Source organism: Phyllobates terribilis, unplaced genomic scaffold (assembly GCF_046119375.1).
Source record: "Phyllobates terribilis strain yellow unplaced genomic scaffold, ASM4611937v1 Scaffold_40__1_contigs__length_11209783, whole genome shotgun sequence".
In the NCBI taxonomy this organism is placed as follows: domain Eukaryota; kingdom Metazoa; phylum Chordata; class Amphibia; order Anura; family Dendrobatidae; genus Phyllobates; species Phyllobates terribilis.
In genome coordinates, this window is record NW_027362800.1 from 3,423,328 (window position 1) to 3,444,511 (window position 21,184).

General features: G+C 45.2%; 16 non-coding genes across 16 annotated transcripts; all 16 read right to left on the reverse strand.

Annotated features, from left to right (window-relative positions):
• Positions 1 to 913: 913 nt before the first annotated feature.
• LOC141184842 (U2 spliceosomal RNA) lies at positions 914 to 1,104 on the reverse strand. The gene has a single exon (XR_012259559.1). It is a non-coding gene; the product is annotated as a U2 spliceosomal RNA (small nuclear RNA).
• Positions 1,105 to 2,225: 1,121 nt separating this feature from the next.
• Positions 2,226 to 2,416, reverse strand: LOC141186807 (U2 spliceosomal RNA). The gene has a single exon (XR_012261051.1). It is a non-coding gene; the product is annotated as a U2 spliceosomal RNA (small nuclear RNA).
• Positions 2,417 to 3,536: 1,120 nt separating this feature from the next.
• On the reverse strand, positions 3,537 to 3,727 carry LOC141184863 (U2 spliceosomal RNA). Its single transcript, XR_012259578.1, has one exon. It is a non-coding gene; the product is annotated as a U2 spliceosomal RNA (small nuclear RNA).
• Positions 3,728 to 4,848: 1,121 nt separating this feature from the next.
• Positions 4,849 to 5,039, reverse strand: LOC141186808 (U2 spliceosomal RNA). The gene has a single exon (XR_012261052.1). It is a non-coding gene; the product is annotated as a U2 spliceosomal RNA (small nuclear RNA).
• A 1,120-nt stretch (positions 5,040 to 6,159) lies between these two features.
• On the reverse strand, positions 6,160 to 6,350 carry LOC141184844 (U2 spliceosomal RNA). Its single transcript, XR_012259561.1, has one exon. It is a non-coding gene; the product is annotated as a U2 spliceosomal RNA (small nuclear RNA).
• A 1,122-nt stretch (positions 6,351 to 7,472) lies between these two features.
• LOC141186809 (U2 spliceosomal RNA) lies at positions 7,473 to 7,663 on the reverse strand. The gene has a single exon (XR_012261053.1). It is a non-coding gene; the product is annotated as a U2 spliceosomal RNA (small nuclear RNA).
• A 1,121-nt stretch (positions 7,664 to 8,784) lies between these two features.
• On the reverse strand, positions 8,785 to 8,975 carry LOC141184864 (U2 spliceosomal RNA). Its single transcript, XR_012259579.1, has one exon. It is a non-coding gene; the product is annotated as a U2 spliceosomal RNA (small nuclear RNA).
• Positions 8,976 to 10,096: 1,121 nt separating this feature from the next.
• LOC141186556 (U2 spliceosomal RNA) lies at positions 10,097 to 10,287 on the reverse strand. Its single transcript, XR_012260823.1, has one exon. It is a non-coding gene; the product is annotated as a U2 spliceosomal RNA (small nuclear RNA).
• A 1,120-nt stretch (positions 10,288 to 11,407) lies between these two features.
• Positions 11,408 to 11,598, reverse strand: LOC141186810 (U2 spliceosomal RNA). The gene has a single exon (XR_012261054.1). It is a non-coding gene; the product is annotated as a U2 spliceosomal RNA (small nuclear RNA).
• A 1,124-nt stretch (positions 11,599 to 12,722) lies between these two features.
• LOC141186811 (U2 spliceosomal RNA) lies at positions 12,723 to 12,913 on the reverse strand. Its single transcript, XR_012261055.1, has one exon. It is a non-coding gene; the product is annotated as a U2 spliceosomal RNA (small nuclear RNA).
• A 1,122-nt stretch (positions 12,914 to 14,035) lies between these two features.
• LOC141186814 (U2 spliceosomal RNA) lies at positions 14,036 to 14,226 on the reverse strand. The gene has a single exon (XR_012261057.1). It is a non-coding gene; the product is annotated as a U2 spliceosomal RNA (small nuclear RNA).
• A 1,121-nt stretch (positions 14,227 to 15,347) lies between these two features.
• LOC141186815 (U2 spliceosomal RNA) lies at positions 15,348 to 15,538 on the reverse strand. Its single transcript, XR_012261058.1, has one exon. It is a non-coding gene; the product is annotated as a U2 spliceosomal RNA (small nuclear RNA).
• Positions 15,539 to 16,659: 1,121 nt separating this feature from the next.
• On the reverse strand, positions 16,660 to 16,850 carry LOC141186816 (U2 spliceosomal RNA). The gene has a single exon (XR_012261059.1). It is a non-coding gene; the product is annotated as a U2 spliceosomal RNA (small nuclear RNA).
• Positions 16,851 to 17,973: 1,123 nt separating this feature from the next.
• Positions 17,974 to 18,164, reverse strand: LOC141186817 (U2 spliceosomal RNA). The gene has a single exon (XR_012261060.1). It is a non-coding gene; the product is annotated as a U2 spliceosomal RNA (small nuclear RNA).
• A 1,122-nt stretch (positions 18,165 to 19,286) lies between these two features.
• LOC141186818 (U2 spliceosomal RNA) lies at positions 19,287 to 19,477 on the reverse strand. Its single transcript, XR_012261061.1, has one exon. It is a non-coding gene; the product is annotated as a U2 spliceosomal RNA (small nuclear RNA).
• A 1,121-nt stretch (positions 19,478 to 20,598) lies between these two features.
• On the reverse strand, positions 20,599 to 20,789 carry LOC141186819 (U2 spliceosomal RNA). The gene has a single exon (XR_012261062.1). It is a non-coding gene; the product is annotated as a U2 spliceosomal RNA (small nuclear RNA).
• Positions 20,790 to 21,184: the final 395 nt, after the last annotated feature.

Sequence of the window (21,184 nt, forward strand, 5' to 3'; positions counted from 1 at the left end):
GGCTGTTCCCACCCGCCTCAACACCGTTGGAAGGGAGGAGAACCAATTAAGGCGGGGGGGGGGTGGAACGAGCAGCTGTCTACCCTTAGCAGGAGGGTTGCTGATTAATTACCTCTCCTGCTGCTGCTGCTGCTGGCTGTCCAGCAGCAGACTGAAGGTGGCTGCTGCTGTGCGCAGGTATATAAAGGCTCAGAGCCTATTATGACACGCGCAGCCAGCGTTCCATTGCCACATTCCGTCTACTGCAGGCGGGATACCTGGATGGCTGAATGTCACTGAGAAGCTCACAGAGACCGCCATAAGCAACAGTTTAAAAGAATGCCACAGACTAATCAACCAAACTTTTTGGGTTGGTTTCTCTTTTATAGTCTGCAGGCATTAAATGAAAGAAGTCAGTGTTCCAGCAGAGGGAGACAACGTTTCAGAAAAGGCATTGTAGCAAACCAAAAAAGAAATTTTAAGCGCAGCAGAGTAACCAGCTCACATACCTGTTAGCTCAGGTGAGTTTAAAAGGCTGCTGTTGATAACAAGGGCATTTGCTAAATAGATGGTGTGTGTGCAACAATATACTGAAAGGTCAATTATATTGTGCAGCTTATCTCACCACCTGTAGTTATTTAGGTGAAAGCTCCAAAATGCTTGCCTAATATGTCTGTTTATCCAAAAGGAAGTATAGAGGGAGAGCTAGATAGATAGCATCGCATTACATTACATTACATGGCAATGCAATGCACAGTTGCTGAAGTTGAACCAAAATGAGCTTGTCATCTGGCTTCTGCAACTTTTAACATGAAAAATCCAATGAGGAGAAGAAAAGCAAAGCCAAAGAGTCCATCCCAAAATCCGACAAACAAGCAAAATGAACAAAAAGCATTGAATTCAATTCTTTCTGATTTTAGAAACTGCATTAAAGAAGGGGTGCACCGGTCCTGGAGATACTGCAATACCAGGTCAATGCGTGGAGTGGACAGAGCAAGCTCTTTTTCCATCTCCCTGTTCTAAAAATCCATTTAATATATGGTCCCCAGATAGGGGACGTATCAGATATTAAACTGATAAGAACAAATACTACACTTGATCTTAGCCAAAAGGCCGAGAAGCGATAACCAGAATTGGTTTCCGACTACGGTGCCACCCAAGGATTCTGAAAAGTCCATTTGTGGAGATGGCCACCTGGACTCCCGTTAAGAAGACATGCTGTCAACCTCTAGATCCCTCACATGCCTGCACTTTTCGGCTTGCTGCTGCTGCAATCCACGCGTTTTAGATCTGCATAACTCCACCTCTTTTAGCACAGTACCCTCAACCCCCGGCTGTTCCCACCCGCCTCAACACCGTTGGAAGGGAGGAGAACCAATTAAGGCGGGGGGGGGGGTGGAACGAGCAGCTGTCTACCCTTAGCAGGAGGGTTGCTGATTAATTACCTCTCCTGCTGCTGCTGCTGCTGGCTGTCCAGCAGCAGACTGAAGGTGGCTGCTGCTGTGCGCAGGTATATAAAGGCTCAGAGCCTATTATGACACGCGCAGCCAGCGTTCCATTGCCACATTCCGTCTACTGCAGGCGGGATACCTGGATGGCTGAATGTCACTGAGAAGCTCACAGAGACCGCCATAAGCAACAGTTTAAAAGAATGCCACAGACTAATCAACCAAACTTTTTGGGTTGGTTTCTCTTTTATAGTCTGCAGGCATTAAATGAAAGAAGTCAGTGTTCCAGCAGAGGGAGACAACGTTTCAGAAAAGGCATTGTAGCAAACCAAAAAAGAAATTTTAAGCGCAGCAGAGTAACCAGCTCACATACCTGTTAGCTCAGGTGAGTTTAAAAGGCTGCTGTTGATAACAAGGGCATTTGCTAAATAGATGGTGTGTGTGCAACAATATACTGAAAGGTCAATTATATTGTGCAGCTTATCTCACCACCTGTAGTTATTTAGGTGAAAGCTCCAAAATGCTTGCCTAATATGTCTGTTTATCCAAAAGGAAGTATAGAGGGAGAGCTAGATAGATAGCATTGCATTACATTACATTACATGGCAATGCAATGCACAGTTGCTGAAGTTGAACCAAAATGAGCTTGTCATCTGGCTTCTGCAACTTTTAACATGAAAAATCCAATGAGGAGAAGAAAAGCAAAGCCAAAGAGTCCATCCCAAAATCCGACAAACAAGCAAAATGAACAAAAAGCATTGAATTCAATTCTTTCTGATTTTAGAAACTGCATTAAAGAAGGGGTGCACCGGTCCTGGAGATACTGCAATACCAGGTCAATGCGTGGAGTGGACAGAGCAAGCTCTTTTTCCATCTCCCTGTTCTAAAAATCCATTTAATATATGGTCCCCAGATAGGGGACGTATCAGATATTAAACTGATAAGAACAGATACTACACTTGATCTTAGCCAAAAGGCCGAGAAGCGATAACCAGAATTGGTTTCCGACTACGGTGCCACCCAAGGATTCTGAAAAGTCCATTTGTGGAGATGGCCACCTGGACTCCCGTTAAGAAGACATGCTGTCAACCTCTAGATCCCTCACATGCCTGCACTTTTCGGCTTGCTGCTGCTGCAATCCACGCGTTTTAGATCTGCATAACTCCACCTCTTTTAGCACAGTACCCTCAACCCCCGGCTGTTCCCACCCGCCTCAACACCGTTGGAAGGGAGGAGAACCAATTAAGGCGGGGGGGGGGTGGAACGAGCAGCTGTCTACCCTTAGCAGGAGGGTTGCTGATTAATTACCTCTCCTGCTGCTGCTGCTGCTGGCTGTCCAGCAGCAGACTGAAGGTGGCTGCTGCTGTGCGCAGGTATATAAAGGCTCAGAGCCTATTATGACACGCGCAGCCAGCGTTCCATTGCCACATTCCGTCTACTGCAGGCGGGATACCTGGATGGCTGAATGTCACTGAGAAGCTCACAGAGACCGCCATAAGCAACAGTTTAAAAGAATGCCACAGACTAATCAACCAAACTTTTTGGGTTGGTTTCTCTTTTATAGTCTGCAGGCATTAAATGAAAGAAGTCAGTGTTCCAGCAGAGGGAGACAACGTTTCAGAAAAGGCATTGTAGCAAACCAAAAAAGAAATTTTAAGCGCAGCAGAGTAACCAGCTCACATACCTGTTAGCTCAGGTGAGTTTAAAAGGCTGCTGTTGATAACAAGGGCATTTGCTAAATAGATGGTGTGTGTGCAACAATATACTGAAAGGTCAATTATATTGTGCAGCTTATCTCACCACCTGTAGTTATTTAGGTGAAAGCTCCAAAATGCTTGCCTAATATGTCTGTTTATCCAAAAGGAAGTATAGAGGGAGAGCTAGATAGATAGCATTGCATTACATTACATTACATGGCAATGCAATGCACAGTTGCTGAAGTTGAACCAAAATGAGCTTGTCATCTGGCTTCTGCAACTTTTAACATGAAAAATCCAATGAGGAGAAGAAAAGCAAAGCCAAAGAGTCCATCCCAAAATCCGACAAACAAGCAAAATGAACAAAAAGCATTGAATTCAATTCTTTCTGATTTTAGAAACTGCATTAAAGAAGGGGTGCACCGGTCCTGGAGATACTGCAATACCAGGTCAATGCGTGGAGTGGACAGAGCAAGCTCTTTTTCCATCTCCCTGTTCTAAAAATCCATTTAATATATGGTCCCCAGATAGGGGACGTATCAAATATTAAACTGATAAGAACAGATACTACACTTGATCTTAGCCAAAAGGCCGAGAAGCGATAACCAGAATTGGTTTCCGACTACGGTGCCACCCAAGGATTCTGAAAAGTCCATTTGTGGAGATGGCCACCTGGACTCCCGTTAAGAAGACATGCTGTCAACCTCTAGATCCCTCACATGCCTGCACTTTTCGGCTTGCTGCTGCTGCAATCCACGCGTTTTAGATCTGCATAACTCCACCTCTTTTAGCACAGTACCCTCAACCCCCGGCTGTTCCCACCCGCCTCAACACCGTTGGAAGGGAGGAGAACCAATTAAGGCGGGGGGGGGGGTGGAACGAGCAGCTGTCTACCCTTAGCAGGAGGGTTGATGATTAATTACCTCTCCTGCTGCTGCTGCTGCTGGCTGTCCAGCAGCAGACTGAAGGTGGCTGCTGCTGTGCGCAGGTATATAAAGGCTCAGAGCCTATTATGACACGCGCAGCCAGCGTTCCATTGCCACATTCCGTCTACTGCAGGCGGGATACCTGGATGGCTGAATGTCACTGAGAAGCTCACAGAGACCGCCATAAGCAACAGTTTAAAAGAATGCCACAGACTAATCAACCAAACTTTTTGGGTTGGTTTCTCTTTTATAGTCTGCAGGCATTAAATGAAAGAAGTCAGTGTTCCAGCAGAGGGAGACAACGTTTCAGAAAAGGCATTGTAGCAAACCAAAAAAGAAATTTTAAGCGCAGCAGAGTAACCAGCTCACATACTTGTTAGCTCAGGTGAGTTTAAAAGGCTGCTGTTGATAACAAGGGCATTTGCTAAATAGATGGTGTGTGTGCAACAATATACTGAAAGGTCAATTATATTGTGCAGCTTATCTCACCACCTGTAGTTATTTAGGTGAAAGCTCCAAAATTCTTGCCTAATATGTCTGTTTATCCAAAAGGAAGTATAGAGGGAGAGCTAGATAGATAGCATTGCATTACATTACATTACATGGCAATGCAATGCACAGTTGCTGAAGTTGAACCAAAATGAGCTTGTCATCTGGCTTCTGCAACTTTTAACATGAAAAATCCAATGAGGAGAAGAAAAGCAAAGCCAAAGAGTCCATCCCAAAATCCGACAAACAAGCAAAATGAACAAAAAGCATTGAATTCAATTCTTTCTGATTTTAGAAACTGCATTAAAGAAGGGGTGCACCGGTCCTGGAGATACTGCAATACCAGGTCAATGCGTGGAGTGGACAGAGCAAGCTCTTTTTCCATCTCCCTGTTCTAAAAATCCATTTAATATATGGTCCCCAGATAGGGGACGTATCAGATATTAAACTGATAAGAACAGATACTACACTTGATCTTAGCCAAAAGGCCGAGAAGCGATAACCAGAATTGGTTTCCGACTACGGTGCCACCCAAGGATTCTGAAAAGTCCATTTGTGGAGATGGCCACCTGGACTCCCGTTAAGAAGACATGCTGTCAACCTCTAGATCCCTCACATGCCTGCACTTTTCGGCTTGCTGCTGCTGCAATCCACGCGTTTTAGATCTGCATAACTCCACCTCTTTTAGCACAGTACCCTCAACCCCCGGCTGTTCCCACCCGCCTCAACACCGTTGGAAGGGAGGAGAACCAATTAAGGCGGGGGGGGGGTGGAACGAGCAGCTGTCTACCCTTAGCAGGAGGGTTGCTGATTAATTACCTCTCCTGCTGCTGCTGCTGCTGGCTGTCCAGCAGCAGACTGAAGGTGGCTGCTGCTGTGCGCAGGTATATAAAGGCTCAGAGCCTATTATGACACGCGCAGCCAGCGTTCCATTGCCACATTCCGTCTACTGCAGGCGGGATACCTGGATGGCTGAATGTCACTGAGAAGCTCACAGAGACCGCCATAAGCAACAGTTTAAAAGAATGCCACAGACTAATCAACCAAACTTTTTGGGTTGGTTTCTCTTTTATAGTCTGCAGGCATTAAATGAAAGAAGTCAGTGTTCCAGCAGAGGGAGACAACGTTTCAGAAAAGGCATTGTAGCAAACCAAAAAAGAAATTTTAAGCGCAGCAGAGTAACCAGCTCACATACCTGTTAGCTCAGGTGAGTTTAAAAGGCTGCTGTTGATAACAAGGGCATTTGCTAAATAGATGGTGTGTGTGCAACAATATACTGAAAGGTCAATTATATTGTGCAGCTTATCTCACCACCTGTAGTTATTTAGGTGAAAGCTCCAAAATGCTTGCCTAATATGTCTGTTTATCCAAAAGGAAGTATAGAGGGAGAGCTAGATAGATAGCATTGCATTACATTACATTACATGGCAATGCAATGCACAGTTGCTGAAGTTGAACCAAAATGAGCTTGTCATCTGGCTTCTGCAACTTTTAACATGAAAAATCCAATGAGGAGAAGAAAAGCAAAGCCAAAGAGTCCATCCCAAAATCCGACAAACAAGCAAAATGAACAAAAAGCATTGAATTCAATTCTTTCTGATTTTAGAAACTGCATTAAAGAAGGGGTGCACCGGTCCTGGAGATACTGCAATACCAGGTCAATGCGTGGAGTGGACAGAGCAAGCTCTTTTTCCATCTCCCTGTTCTAAAAATCCATTTAATATATGGTCCCCAGATAGGGGACGTATCAGATATTAAACTGATAAGAACAAATACTACACTTGATCTTAGCCAAAAGGCCGAGAAGCGATAACCAGAATTGGTTTCCGACTACGGTGCCACCCAAGGATTCTGAAAAGTCCATTTGTGGAGATGGCCACCTGGACTCCCGTTAAGAAGACATGCTGTCAACCTCTAGATCCCTCACATGCCTGCACTTTTCGGCTTGCTGCTGCTGCAATCCACGCGTTTTAGATCTGCATAACTCCACCTCTTTTAGCACAGTACCCTCAACCCCCGGCTGTTCCCACCCGCCTCAACACCGTTGGAAGGGAGGAGAACCAATTAAGGCGGGGGGGGGGGGTGGAACGAGCAGCTGTCTACCCTTAGCAGGAGGGTTGCTGATTAATTACCTCTCCTGCTGCTGCTGCTGCTGGCTGTCCAGCAGCAGACTGAAGGTGGCTGCTGCTGTGCGCAGGTATATAAAGGCTCAGAGCCTATTATGACACGCGCAGCCAGCGTTCCATTGCCACATTCCGTCTACTGCAGGCGGGATACCTGGATGGCTGAATGTCACTGAGAAGCTCACAGAGACCGCCATAAGCAACAGTTTAAAAGAATGCCACAGACTAATCAACCAAACTTTTTGGGTTGGTTTCTCTTTTATAGTCTGCAGGCATTAAATGAAAGAAGTCAGTGTTCCAGCAGAGGGAGACAACGTTTCAGAAAAGGCATTGTAGCAAACCAAAAAAGAAATTTTAAGCGCAGCAGAGTAACCAGCTCACATACCTGTTAGCTCAGGTGAGTTTAAAAGGCTGCTGTTGATAACAAGGGCATTTGCTAAATAGATGGTGTGTGTGCAACAATATACTGAAAGGTCAATTATATTGTGCAGCTTATCTCACCACCTGTAGTTATTTAGGTGAAAGCTCCAAAATGCTTGCCTAATATGTCTGTTTATCCAAAAGGAAGTATAGAGGGAGAGCTAGATAGATAGCATTGCATTACATTACATTACATGGCAATGCAATGCACAGTTGCTGAAGTTGAACCAAAATGAGCTTGTCATCTGGCTTCTGCAACTTTTAACATGAAAAATCCAATGAGGAGAAGAAAAGCAAAGCCAAAGAGTCCATCCCAAAATCCGACAAACAAGCAAAATGAACAAAAAGCATTGAATTCAATTCTTTCTGATTTTAGAAACTGCATTAAAGAAGGGGTGCACCGGTCCTGGAGATACTGCAATACCAGGTCAATGCGTGGAGTGGACAGAGCAAGCTCTTTTTCCATCTCCCTGTTCTAAAAATCCATTTAATATATGGTCCCCAGATAGGGGACGTATCAGATATTAAACTGATAAGAACAGATACTACACTTGATCTTAGCCAAAAGGCCGAGAAGCGATAACCAGAATTGGTTTCCGACTACGGTGCCACCCAAGGATTCTGAAAAGTCCATTTGTGGAGATGGCCACCTGGACTCCCGTTAAGAAGACATGCTGTCAACCTCTAGATCCCTCACATGCCTGCACTTTTCGGCTTGCTGCTGCTGCAATCCACGCGTTTTAGATCTGCATAACTCCACCTCTTTTAGCACAGTACCCTCAACCCCCGGCTGTTCCCACCTGCCTCAACACCGTTGGAAGGGAGGAGAACCAATTAAGGCGGGGGGGGGGGGTGGAACGAGCAGCTGTCTACCCTTAGCAGGAGGGTTGCTGATTAATTACCTCTCCTGCTGCTGCTGCTGCTGGCTGTCCAGCAGCAGACTGAAGGTGGCTGCTGCTGTGCGCAGGTATATAAAGGCTCAGAGCCTATTATGACACGCGCAGCCAGCGTTCCATTGCCACATTCCGTCTACTGCAGGCGGGATACCTGGATGGCTGAATGTCACTGAGAACTCACAGAGACCGCCATAAGCAACAGTTTAAAAGAATGCCACAGACTAATCAACCAAACTTTTTGGGTTGGTTTCTCTTTTATAGTCTGCAGGCATTAAATGAAAGAAGTCAGTGTTCCAGCAGAGGGAGACAACGTTTCAGAAAAGGCATTGTAGCAAACCAAAAAAGAAATTTTAAGCGCAGCAGAGTAACCAGCTCACATACCTGTTAGCTCAGGTGAGTTTAAAAGGCTGCTGTTGATAACAAGGGCATTTGCTAAATAGATGGTGTGTGTGCAACAATATACTGAAAGGTCAATTATATTGTGCAGCTTATCTCACCACCTGTAGTTATTTAGGTGAAAGCTCCAAAATGCTTGCCTAATATGTCTGTTTATCCAAAAGGAAGTATAGAGGGAGAGCTAGATAGATAGCATTGCATTACATTACATTACATGGCAATGCAATGCACAGTTGCTGAAGTTGAACCAAAATGAGCTTGTCATCTGGCTTCTGCAACTTTTAACATGAAAAATCCAATGAGGAGAAGAAAAGCAAAGCCAAAGAGTCCATCCCAAAATCCGACAAACAAGCAAAATGAACAAAAAGCATTGAATTCAATTCTTTCTGATTTTAGAAACTGCATTAAAGAAGGGGTGCACCGGTCCTGGAGATACTGCAATACCAGGTCAATGCGTGGAGTGGACAGAGCAAGCTCTTTTTCCATCTCCCTGTTCTAAAAATCCATTTAATATATGGTCCCCAGATAGGGGACGTATCAAATATTAAACTGATAAGAACAGATACTACACTTGATCTTAGCCAAAAGGCCGAGAAGCGATAACCAGAATTGGTTTCCGACTACGGTGCCACCCAAGGATTCTGAAAAGTCCATTTGTGGAGATGGCCACCTGGACTCCCGTTAAGAAGACATGCTGTCAACCTCTAGATCCCTCACATGCCTGCACTTTTCGGCTTGCTGCTGCTGCAATCCACGCGTTTTAGATCTGCATAACTCCACCTCTTTTAGCACAGTACCCTCAACCCCCGGCTGTTCCCACCCGCCTCAACACCGTTGGAAGGGAGGAGAACCAATTAAGGCGGGGGGGGGGGTGGAACGAGCAGCTGTCTACCCTTAGCAGGAGGGTTGATGATTAATTACCTCTCCTGCTGCTGCTGCTGCTGGCTGTCCAGCAGCAGACTGAAGGTGGCTGCTGCTGTGCGCAGGTATATAAAGGCTCAGAGCCTATTATGACACGCGCAGCCAGCGTTCCATTGCCACATTCCGTCTACTGCAGGCGGGATACCTGGATGGCTGAATGTCACTGAGAAGCTCACAGAGACCGCCATAAGCAACAGTTTAAAAGAATGCCACAGACTAATCAACCAAACTTTTTGGGTTGGTTTCTCTTTTATAGTCTGCAGGCATTAAATGAAAGAAGTCAGTGTTCCAGCAGAGGGAGACAACGTTTCAGAAAAGGCATTGTAGCAAACCAAAAAAGAAATTTTAAGCGCAGCAGAGTAACCAGCTCACATACTTGTTAGCTCAGGTGAGTTTAAAAGGCTGCTGTTGATAACAAGGGCATTTGCTAAATAGATGGTGTGTGTGCAACAATATACTGAAAGGTCAATTATATTGTGCAGCTTATCTCACCACCTGTAGTTATTTAGGTGAAAGCTCCAAAATTCTTGCCTAATATGTCTGTTTATCCAAAAGGAAGTATAGAGGGAGAGCTAGATAGATAGCATTGCATTACATTACATTACATGGCAATGCAATGCACAGTTGCTGAAGTTGAACCAAAATGAGCTTGTCATCTGGCTTCTGCAACTTTTAACATGAAAAATCCAATGAGGAGAAGAAAAGCAAAGCCAAAGAGTCCATCCCAAAATCCGACAAACAAGCAAAATGAACAAAAAGCATTGAATTAAATTCTTTCTGATTTTAGAAACTGCATTAAAGAAGGGGTGCACCGGTCCTGGAGATACTGCAATACCAGGTCAATGCGTGGAGTGGACAGAGCAAGCTCTTTTTCCATCTCCCTGTTCTAAAAATCCATTTAATATATGGTCCCCAGATAGGGGACATATCAGATATTAAACTGATAAGAACAGATACTACACTTGATCTTAGCCAAAAGGCCGAGAAGCGATAACCAGAATTGGTTTCCGACTACGGTGCCACCCAAGGATTCTGAAAAGTCCATTTGTGGAGATGGCCACCTGGACTCCCGTTAAGAAGACATGCTGTCAACCTCTAGATCCCTCACATGCCTGCACTTTTCGGCTTGCTGCTGCTGCAATCCACGCGTTTTAGATCTGCATAACTCCACCTCTTTTAGCACAGTACCCTCAACCCCTGGCTGTTCCCACCCGCCTCAACACCGTTGGAAGGGAGGAGAACCAATTAAGGCGGGGGGGGGGTGGAACGAGCAGCTGTCTACCCTTAGCAGGAGGGTTGCTGATTAATTACCTCTCCTGCTGCTGCTGCTGCTGGCTGTCCAGCAGCAGACTGAAGGTGGCTGCTGCTGTGCGCAGGTATATAAAGGCTCAGAGCCTATTATGACACGCGCAGCCAGCGTTCCATTGCCACATTCCGTCTACTGCAGGCGGGATACCTGGATGGCTGAATGTCACTGAGAAGCTCACAGAGACCGCCATAAGCAACAGTTTAAAAGAATGCCACAGACTAATCATCCAAACTTTTTGGGTTGGTTTCTCTTTTATAGTCTGCAGGCATTAAATGAAAGAAGTCAGTGTTCCAGCAGAGGGAGACAAAGTTTCAGAAAAGGCATTGTAGCAAACCAAAAAAGAAATTTTAAGCGCAGCAGAGTAACCAGCTCACATACCTGTTAGCTCAGGTGAGTTTAAAAGGCTGCTGTTGATAACAAGGGCATTTGCTAAATAAATGGTGTGTGTGCAACAATATACTGAAAGGTCAATTATATTGTGCAGCTTATCTCACCACCTGTAGTTATTTAGGTGAAAGCTCCAAAATGCTTGCCTAATATGTCTGTTTATCCAAAAGGAAGTATAGAGGGAGAGCTAGATAGATAGCATTGCATTACATTACATTACATGGCAATGCAATGCACAGTTGCTGAAGTTGAACCAAAATGAGCTTGTCATCTGGCTTCTGCAACTTTTAACATGAAAAATCCAATGAGGAGAAGAAAAGCAAAGCCAAAGAGTCCATCCCAAAATCCGACAAACAAGCAAAATGAACAAAAAGCATTGAATTCAATTCTTTCTGATTTTAGAAACTGCATTAAAGAAGGGGTGCACCGGTCCTGGAGATACTGCAATACCAGGTCAATGCGTGGAGTGGACAGAGCAAGCTCTTTTTCCATCTCCCTGTTCTAAAAATCCATTTAATATATGGTCCCCAGATAGGGGACGTATCAGATATTAAACTGATAAGAACAGATACTACACTTGATCTTAGCCAAAAGGCCGAGAAGCGATAACCAGAATTGGTTTCCGACTACGGTGCCACCCAAGGATTCTGAAAAGTCCATTTGTGGAGATGGCCACCTGGACTCCCGTTAAGAAGACATGCTGTCAACCTCTAGATCCCTCACATGCCTGCACTTTTCGTCTTGCTGCTGCTGCAATCCACGCGTTTTAGATCTGCATAACTCCACCTCTTTTAGCACAGTACCCTCAACCCCCGGCTGTTCCCACCCGCCTCAACACCGTTGGAAGGGAGGAGAACCAATTAAGGCGGGGGGGGGGGGGGTGGAACGAGCAGCTGTCTACCCTTAGCAGGAGGGTTGCTGATTAATTACCTCTCCTGCTGCTGCTGCTGCTGGCTGTCCAGCAGCAGACTGAAGGTGGCTGCTGCTGTGCGCAGGTATATAAAGGCTCAGAGCCTATTATGACACGCGCAGCCAGCGTTCCATTGCCACATTCCGTCTACTGCAGGCGGGATACCTGGATGGCTGAATGTCACTGAGAAGCTCACAGAGACCGCCATAAGCAACAGTTTAAAAGAATGCCACAGACTAATCAACCAAACTTTTTGGGTTGGTTTCTCTTTTATAGTCTGCAGGCATTAAATGAAAGAAGTCAGTGTTCCAGCAGAGGGAGACAACGTTTCAGAAAAGGCATTGTAGCAAACCAAAAAAGAAATTTTAAGCGCAGCAGAGTAACCAGCTCACATACCTGTTAGCTCAGGTGAGTTTAAAAGGCTGCTGTTGATAACAAGGGCATTTGCTAAATAGATGGTGTGTGTGCAACAATATACTGAAAGGTCAATTATATTGTGCAGCTTATCTCACCACCTGTAGTTATTTAGGTGAAAGCTCCAAAATGCTTGCCTAATATGTCTGATAATCCAAAAGGAAGTATAGAGGGAGAGCTAGATAGATAGCATTGCATTACATTACATTACATGGCAATGCAATGCACAGTTGCTGAAGTTGAACCAAAATGAGCTTGTCATCTGGCTTCTGCAACTTTTAACATGAAAAATCCAATGAGGAGAAGAAAAGCAAAGCCAAAGAGTCCATCCCAAAATCCGACAAACAAGCAAAATGAACAAAAAGCATTGAATTCAATTCTTTCTGATTTTAGAAACTGCATTAAAGAAGGGGTGCACCGGTCCTGGAGATACTGCAATACCAGGTCAATGCGTGGAGTGGACAGAGCAAGCTCTTTTTCCATCTCCCTGTTCTAAAAATCCATTTAATATATGGTCCCCAGATAGGGGACGTATCAGATATTAAACTGATAAGAACAGATACTACACTTGATCTTAGCCAAAAGGCCGAGAAGCGATAACCAGAATTGGTTTCCGACTACGGTGCCACCCAAGGATTCTGAAAAGTCCATTTGTGGAGATGGCCACCTGGACTCCCGTTAAGAAGACATGCTGTCAACCTCTAGATCCCTCACATGCCTGCACTTTTCGGCTTGCTGCTGCTGCAATCCACGCGTTTTAGATCTGCATAACTCCACCTCTTTTAGCACAGTACCCTCAACCCCCGGCTGTTCCCACCCGCCTCAACACCGTTGGAAGGGAGGAGAACCAATTAAGGCGGGGGGGGGGGGTGGAACGAGCAGCTGTCTACCCTTAGCAGGAGGGTTGCTGATTAATTACCTCTCCTGCTGCTGCTGCTGCTGGCTGTCCAGCAGCAGACTGAAGGTGGCTGCTGCTGTGCGCAGGTATATAAAGGCTCAGAGCCTATTATGACACGCGCAGCCAGCGTTCCATTGCCACATTCCGTCTACTGCAGGCGGGATACCTGGATGGCTGAATGTCACTGAGAAGCTCACAGAGACCGCCATAAGCAACAGTTTAAAAGAATGCCACAGACTAATCAACCAAACTTTTTGGGTTGGTTTCTCTTTTATAGTCTGCAGGCATTAAATGAAAGAAGTCAGTGTTCCAGCAGAGGGAGACAACGTTTCAGAAAAGGCATTGTAGCAAACCAAAAAAGAAATTTTAAGCGCAGCAGAGTAACCAGCTCACATACCTGTTAGCTCAGGTGAGTTTAAAAGGCTGCTGTTGATAACAAGGGCATTTGCTAAATAGATGGTGTGTGTGCAACAATATACTGAAAGGTCAATTATATTGTGCAGCTTATCTCACCACCTGTAGTTATTTAGGTGAAAGCTCCAAAATGCTTGCCTAATATGTCTGTTTATCCAAAAGGAAGTATAGAGGGAGAGCTAGATAGATAGCATTGCATTACATTACATTACATGGCAATGCAATGCACAGTTGCTGAAGTTGAACCAAAATGAGCTTGTCATCTGGCTTCTGCAACTTTTAACATGAAAAATCCAATGAGGAGAAGAAAAGCAAAGCCAAAGAGTCCATCCCAAAATCCGACAAACAAGCAAAATGAACAAAAAGCATTGAATTCAATTCTTTCTGATTTTAGAAACTGCATTAAAGAAGGGGTGCACCGGTCCTGGAGATACTGCAATACCAGGTCAATGCGTGGAGTGGACAGAGCAAGCTCTTTTTCCATCTCCCTGTTCTAAAAATCCATTTAATATATGGTCCCCAGATAGGGGACGTATCAGATATTAAACTGATAAGAACAGATACTACACTTGATCTTAGCCAAAAGGCCGAGAAGCGATAACCAGAATTGGTTTCCGACTACGGTGCCACCCAAGGATTCTGAAAAGTCCATTTGTGGAGATGGCCACCTGGACTCCCGTTAAGAAGACATGCTGTCAACCTCTAGATCCCTCACATGCCTGCACTTTTCGGCTTGCTGCTGCTGCAATCCACGCGTTTTAGATCTGCATAACTCCACCTCTTTTAGCACAGTACCCTCAACCCCCGGCTGTTCCCACCCGCCTCAACACCGTTGGAAGGGAGGAGAACCAATTAAGGCGGGGGGGGGGGTGGAACGAGCAGCTGTCTACCCTTAGCAGGAGGGTTGCTGATTAATTACCTCTCCTGCTGCTGCTGCTGCTGGCTGTCCAGCAGCAGACTGAAGGTGGCTGCTGCTGTGCGCAGGTATATAAAGGCTCAGAGCCTATTATGACACGCGCAGCCAGCGTTCCATTGCCACATTCCGTCTACTGCAGGCGGGATACCTGGATGGCTGAATGTCACTGAGAAGCTCACAGAGACCGCCATAAGCAACAGTTTAAAAGAATGCCACAGACTAATCAACCAAACTTTTTGGGTTGGTTTCTCTTTTATAGTCTGCAGGCATTAAATGAAAGAAGTCAGTGTTCCAGCAGAGGGAGACAACGTTTCAGAAAAGGCATTGTAGCAAACCAAAAAAGAAATTTTAAGCGCAGCAGAGTAACCAGCTCACATACCTGTTAGCTCAGGTGAGTTTAAAAGGCTGCTGTTGATAACAAGGGCATTTGCTAAATAGATGGTGTGTGTGCAACAATATACTGAAAGGTCAATTATATTGTGCAGCTTATCTCACCACCTGTAGTTATTTAGGTGAAAGCTCCAAAATGCTTGCCTAATATGTCTGTTTATCCAAAAGGAAGTATAGAGGGAGAGCTAGATAGATAGCATTGCATTACATTACATTACATGGCAATGCAATGCACAGTTGCTGAAGTTGAACCAAAATGAGCTTGTCATCTGGCTTCTGCAACTTTTAACATGAAAAATCCAATGAGGAGAAGAAAAGCAAAGCCAAAGAGTCCATCCCAAAATCCGACAAACAAGCAAAATGAACAAAAAGCATTGAATTCAATTCTTTCTGATTTTAGAAACTGCATTAAAGAAGGGGTGCACCGGTCCTGGAGATACTGCAATACCAGGTCAATGCGTGGAGTGGACAGAGCAAGCTCTTTTTCCATCTCCCTGTTCTAAAAATCCATTTAATATATGGTCCCCAGATAGGGGACGTATCAGATATTAAACTGATAAGAACAGATACTACACTTGATCTTAGCCAAAAGGCCGAGAAGCGATAACCAGAATTGGTTTCCGACTACGGTGCCACCCAAGGATTCTGAAAAGTCCATTTGTGGAGATGGCCACCTGGACTCCCGTTAAGAAGACATGCTGTCAACCTCTAGATCCCTCACATGCCTGCACTTTTCGGCTTGCTGCTGCTGCAATCCACGCGTTTTAGATCTGCATAACTCCACCTCTTTTAGCACAGTACCCTCAACCCCCGGCTGTTCCCACCCGCCTCAACACCGTTGGAAGGGAGGAGAACCAATTAAGGCGGGGGGGGGGGTGGAACGAGCAGCTGTCTACCCTTAGCAGGAGGGTTGCTGATTAATTACCTCTCCTGCTGCTGCTGCTGCTGGCTGTCCAGCAGCAGACTGAAGGTGGCTGCTGCTGTGCGCAGGTATATAAAGGCTCAGAGCCTATTATGACACGCGCAGCCAGCGTTCCATTGCCACATTCCGTCTACTGCAGGCGGGATACCTGGATGGCTGAATGTCACTGAGAAGCTCACAGAGACCGCCATAAGCAACAGTTTAAAAGAATGCCACAGACTAATCAACCAAACTTTTTGGGTTGGTTTCTCTTTTATAGTCTGCAGGCATTAAATGAAAGAAGTCAGTGTTCCAGCAGAGGGAGACAACGTTTCAGAAAAGGCATTGTAGCAAACCAAAAAAGAAATTTTAAGCGCAGCAGAGTAACCAGCTCACATACCTGTTAGCTCAGGTGAGTTTAAAAGGCTGCTGTTGATAACAAGGGCATTTGCTAAATAAATGGTGTGTGTGCAACAATATACTGAAAGGTCAATTATATTGTGCAGCTTATCTCACCACCTGTAGTTATTTAGGTGAAAGCTCCAAAATGCTTGCCTAATATGTCTGTTTATCCAAAAGGAAGTATAGAGGGAGAGCTAGATAGATAGCATTGCATTACATTACATTACATGGCAATGCAATGCACAGTTGCTGAAGTTGAACCAAAATGAGCTTGTCATCTGGCTTCTGCAACTTTTAACATGAAAAATCCAATGAGGAGAAGAAAAGCAAAGCCAAAGAGTCCATCCCAAAATCCGACAAACAAGCAAAATGAACAAAAAGCATTGAATTCAATTCTTTCTGATTTTAGAAACTGCATTAAAGAAGGGGTGCACCGGTCCTGGAGATACTGCAATACCAGGTCAATGCGTGGAGTGGACAGAGCAAGCTCTTTTTCCATCTCCCTGTTCTAAAAATCCATTTAATATATGGTCCCCAGATAGGGGACGTATCAGATATTAAACTGATAAGAACAGATACTACACTTGATCTTAGCCAAAAGGCCGAGAAGCGATAACCAGAATTGGTTTCCGACTACGGTGCCACCCAAGGATTCTGAAAAGTCCATTTGTGGAGATGGCCACCTGGACTCCCGTTAAGAAGACATGCTGTCAACCTCTAGATCCCTCACATGCCTGCACTTTTCGTCTTGCTGCTGCTGCAATCCACGCGTTTTAGATCTGCATAACTCCACCTCTTTTAGCACAGTACCCTCAACCCCCGGCTGTTCCCACCCGCCTCAACACCGTTGGAAGGGAGGAGAACCAATTAAGGCGGGGGGGGGGGGGTGGAACGAGCAGCTGTCTACCCTTAGCAGGAGGGTTGCTGATTAATTACCTCTCCTGCTGCTGCTGCTGCTGGCTGTCCAGCAGCAGACTGAAGGTGGCTGCTGCTGTGCGCAGGTATATAAAGGCTCAGAGCCTATTATGACACGCGCAGCCAGCGTTCCATTGCCACATTCCGTCTACTGCAGGCGGGATACCTGGATGGCTGAATGTCACTGAGAAGCTCACAGAGACCGCCATAAGCAACAGTTTAAAAGAATGCCACAGACTAATCAACCAAACTTTTTGGGTTGGTTTCTCTTTTATAGTCTGCAGGCATTAAATGAAAGAAGTCAGTGTTCCAGCAGAGGGAGACAACGTTTCAGAAAAGGCATTGTAGCAAACCAAAAAAGAAATTTTAAGCGCAGCAGAGTAACCAGCTCACATACCTGTTAGCTCAGGTGAGTTTAAAAGGCTGCTGTTGATAACAAGGGCATTTGCTAAATAGATGGTGTGTGTGCAACAATATACTGAAAGGTCAATTATATTGTGCAGCTTATCTCACCACCTGTAGTTATTTAGGTGAAAGCTCCAAAATGCTTGCCTAATATGTCTGTTTATCCAAAAGGAAGTATAGAGGGAGAGCTAGATAGATAGCATTGCATTACATTACATTACATGGCAATGCAATGCACAGTTGCTGAAGTTGAACCAAAATGAGCTTGTCATCTGGCTTCTGCAACTTTTAACATGAAAAATCCAATGAGGAGAAGAAAAGCAAAGCCAAAGAGTCCATCCCAAAATCCGACAAACAAGCAAAATGAACAAAAAGCATTGAATTCAATTCTTTCTGATTTTAGAAACTGCATTAAAGAAGGGGTGCACCGGTCCTGGAGATACTGCAATACCAGGTCAATGCGTGGAGTGGACAGAGCAAGCTCTTTTTCCATCTCCCTGTTCTAAAAATCCATTTAATATATGGTCCCCAGATAGGGGACGTATCAGATATTAAACTGATAAGAACAGATACTACACTTGATCTTAGCCAAAAGGCCGAGAAGCGATAACCAGAATTGGTTTCCGACTACGGTGCCACCCAAGGATTCTGAAAAGTCCATTTGTGGAGATGGCCACCTGGACTCCCGTTAAGAAGACATGCTGTCAACCTCTAGATCCCTCACATGCCTGCACTTTTCGGCTTGCTGCTGCTGCAATCCACGCGTTTTAGATCTGCATAACTCCACCTCTTTTAGCACAGTACCCTCAACCCCCGGCTGTTCCCACCCGCCTCAACACCGTTGGAAGGGAGGAGAACCAATTAAGGCGGGGGGGGGGGGTGGAACGAGCAGCTGTCTACCCTTAGCAGGAGGGTTGCTGATTAATTACCTCTCCTGCTGCTGCTGCTGCTGGCTGTCCAGCAGCAGACTGAAGGTGGCTGCTGCTGTGCGCAGGTATATAAAGGCTCAGAGCCTATTATGACACGCGCAGCCAGCGTTCCATTGCCACATTCCGTCTACTGCAGGCGGGATACCTGGATGGCTGAATGTCACTGAGAAGCTCACAGAGACCGCCATAAGCAACAGTTTAAAAGAATGCCACAGACTAATCAACCAAACTTTTTGGGTTGGTTTCTCTTTTATAGTCTGCAGGCATTAAATGAAAGAAGTCAGTGTTCCAGCAGAGGGAGACAACGTTTCAGAAAAGGCATTGTAGCAAACCAAAAAAGAAATTTTAAGCGCAGCAGAGTAACCAGCTCACATACCTGTTAGCTCAGGTGAGTTTAAAAGGCTGCTGTTGATAACAAGGGCATTTGCTAAATAGATGGTGTGTGTGCAACAATATACTGAAAGGTCAATTATATTGTGCAGCTTATCTCACCACCTGTAGTTATTTAGGTGAAAGCTCCAAAATGCTTGCCTAATATGTCTGTTTATCCAAAAGGAAGTATAGAGGGAGAGCTAGATAGATAGCATTGCATTACATTACATTACATGGCAATGCAATGCACAGTTGCTGAAGTTGAACCAAAATGAGCTTGTCATCTGGCTTCTGCAACTTTTAACATGAAAAATCCAATGAGGAGAAGAAAAGCAAAGCCAAAGAGTCCATCCCAAAATCCGACAAACAAGCAAAATGAACAAAAAGCATTGAATTCAATTCTTTCTGATTTTAGAAACTGCATTAAAGAAGGGGTGCACCGGTCCTGGAGATACTGCAATACCAGGTCAATGCGTGGAGTGGACAGAGCAAGCTCTTTTTCCATCTCCCTGTTCTAAAAATCCATTTAATATATGGTCCCCAGATAGGGGACGTATCAGATATTAAACTGATAAGAACAGATACTACACTTGATCTTAGCCAAAAGGCCGAGAAGCGATAACCAGAATTGGTTTCCGACTACGGTGCCACCCAAGGATTCTGAAAAGTCCATTTGTGGAGATGGCCACCTGGACTCCCGTTAAGAAGACATGCTGTCAACCTCTAGATCCCTCACATGCCTGCACTTTTCGGCTTGCTGCTGCTGCAATCCACGCGTTTTAGATCTGCATAACTCCACCTCTTTTAGCACAGTACCCTCAACCCCCGGCTGTTCCCACCCGCCTCAACACCGTTGGAAGGGAGGAGAACCAATTAAGGCGGGGGGGGGGGTGGAACGAGCAGCTGTCTACCCTTAGCAGGAGGGTTGCTGATTAATTACCTCTCCTGCTGCTGCTGCTGCTGGCTGTCCAGCAGCAGACTGAAGGTGGCTGCTGCTGTGCGCAGGTATATAAAGGCTCAGAGCCTATTATGACACGCGCAGCCAGCGTTCCATTGCCACATTCCGTCTACTGCAGGCGGGATACCTGGATGGCTGAATGTCACTGAGAAGCTCACAGAGACCGCCATAAGCAACAGTTTAAAAGAATGCCACAGACTAATCAACCAAACTTTTTGGGTTGGTTTCTCTTTTATAGTCTGCAGGCATTAAATGAAAGAAGTCAGTGTTCCAGCAGAGGGAGACAACGTTTCAGAAAAGGCATTGTAGCAAACCAAAAAAGAAATTTTAAGCGCAGCAGAGTAACCAGCTCACATACCTGTTAGCTCAGGTGAGTTTAAAAGGCTGCTGTTGATAACAAGGGCATTTGCTAAATAGATGGTGTGTGTGCAACAATATACTGAAAGGTCAATTATATTGTGCAGCTTATCTCACCACCTGTAGTTATTTAGGTGAAAGCTCCAAAATGCTTGCCTAATATGTCTGTTTATCCAAAAGGAAGTATAGAGGGAGAGCTAGATAGATAGCATTGCATTACATTACATTACATGGCAATGCAATGCACAGTTGCTGAAGTTGAACCAAAATGAGCTTGTCATCTGGCTTCTGCAACTTTTAACATGAAAAATCCAATGAGGAGAAGAAAAGCAAAGCCAAAGAGTCCATCCCAAAATCCGACAAACAAGCAAAATGAACAAAAAGCATTGAATTCAATTCTTTCTGATTTTAGAAACTGCATTAAAGAAGGGGTGCACCGGTCCTGGAGATACTGCAATACCAGGTCAATGCGTGGAGTGGACAGAGCAAGCTCTTTTTCCATCTCCCTGTTCTAAAAATCCATTTAATATATGGTCCCCAGATAGGGGACGTATCAGATATTAAACTGATAAGAACAGATACTACACTTGATCTTAGCCAAAAGGCCGAGAAGCGATAACCAGAATTGGTTTCCGACTACGGTGCCACCCAAGGATTCTGAAAAGTCCATTTGTGGAGATGGCCACCTGGACTCCCGTTAAGAAGACATGCTGTCAACCTCTAGATCCCTCACATGCCTGCACTTTTCGGCTTGCTGCTGCTGCAATCCACGCGTTTTAGATCTGCATAACTCCACCTCTTTTAGCACAGTACCCTCAACCCCCGGCTGTTCCCACCCGCCTCAACACCGTTGGAAGGGAGGAGAACCAATTAAGGCGGGGGGGGGGGTGGAACGAGCAGCTGTCTACCCTTAGCAGGAGGGTTGCTGATTAATTACCTCTCCTGCTGCTGCTGCTGCTGGCTGTCCAGCAGCAGACTGAAGGTGGCTGCTGCTGTGCGCAGGTATATAAAG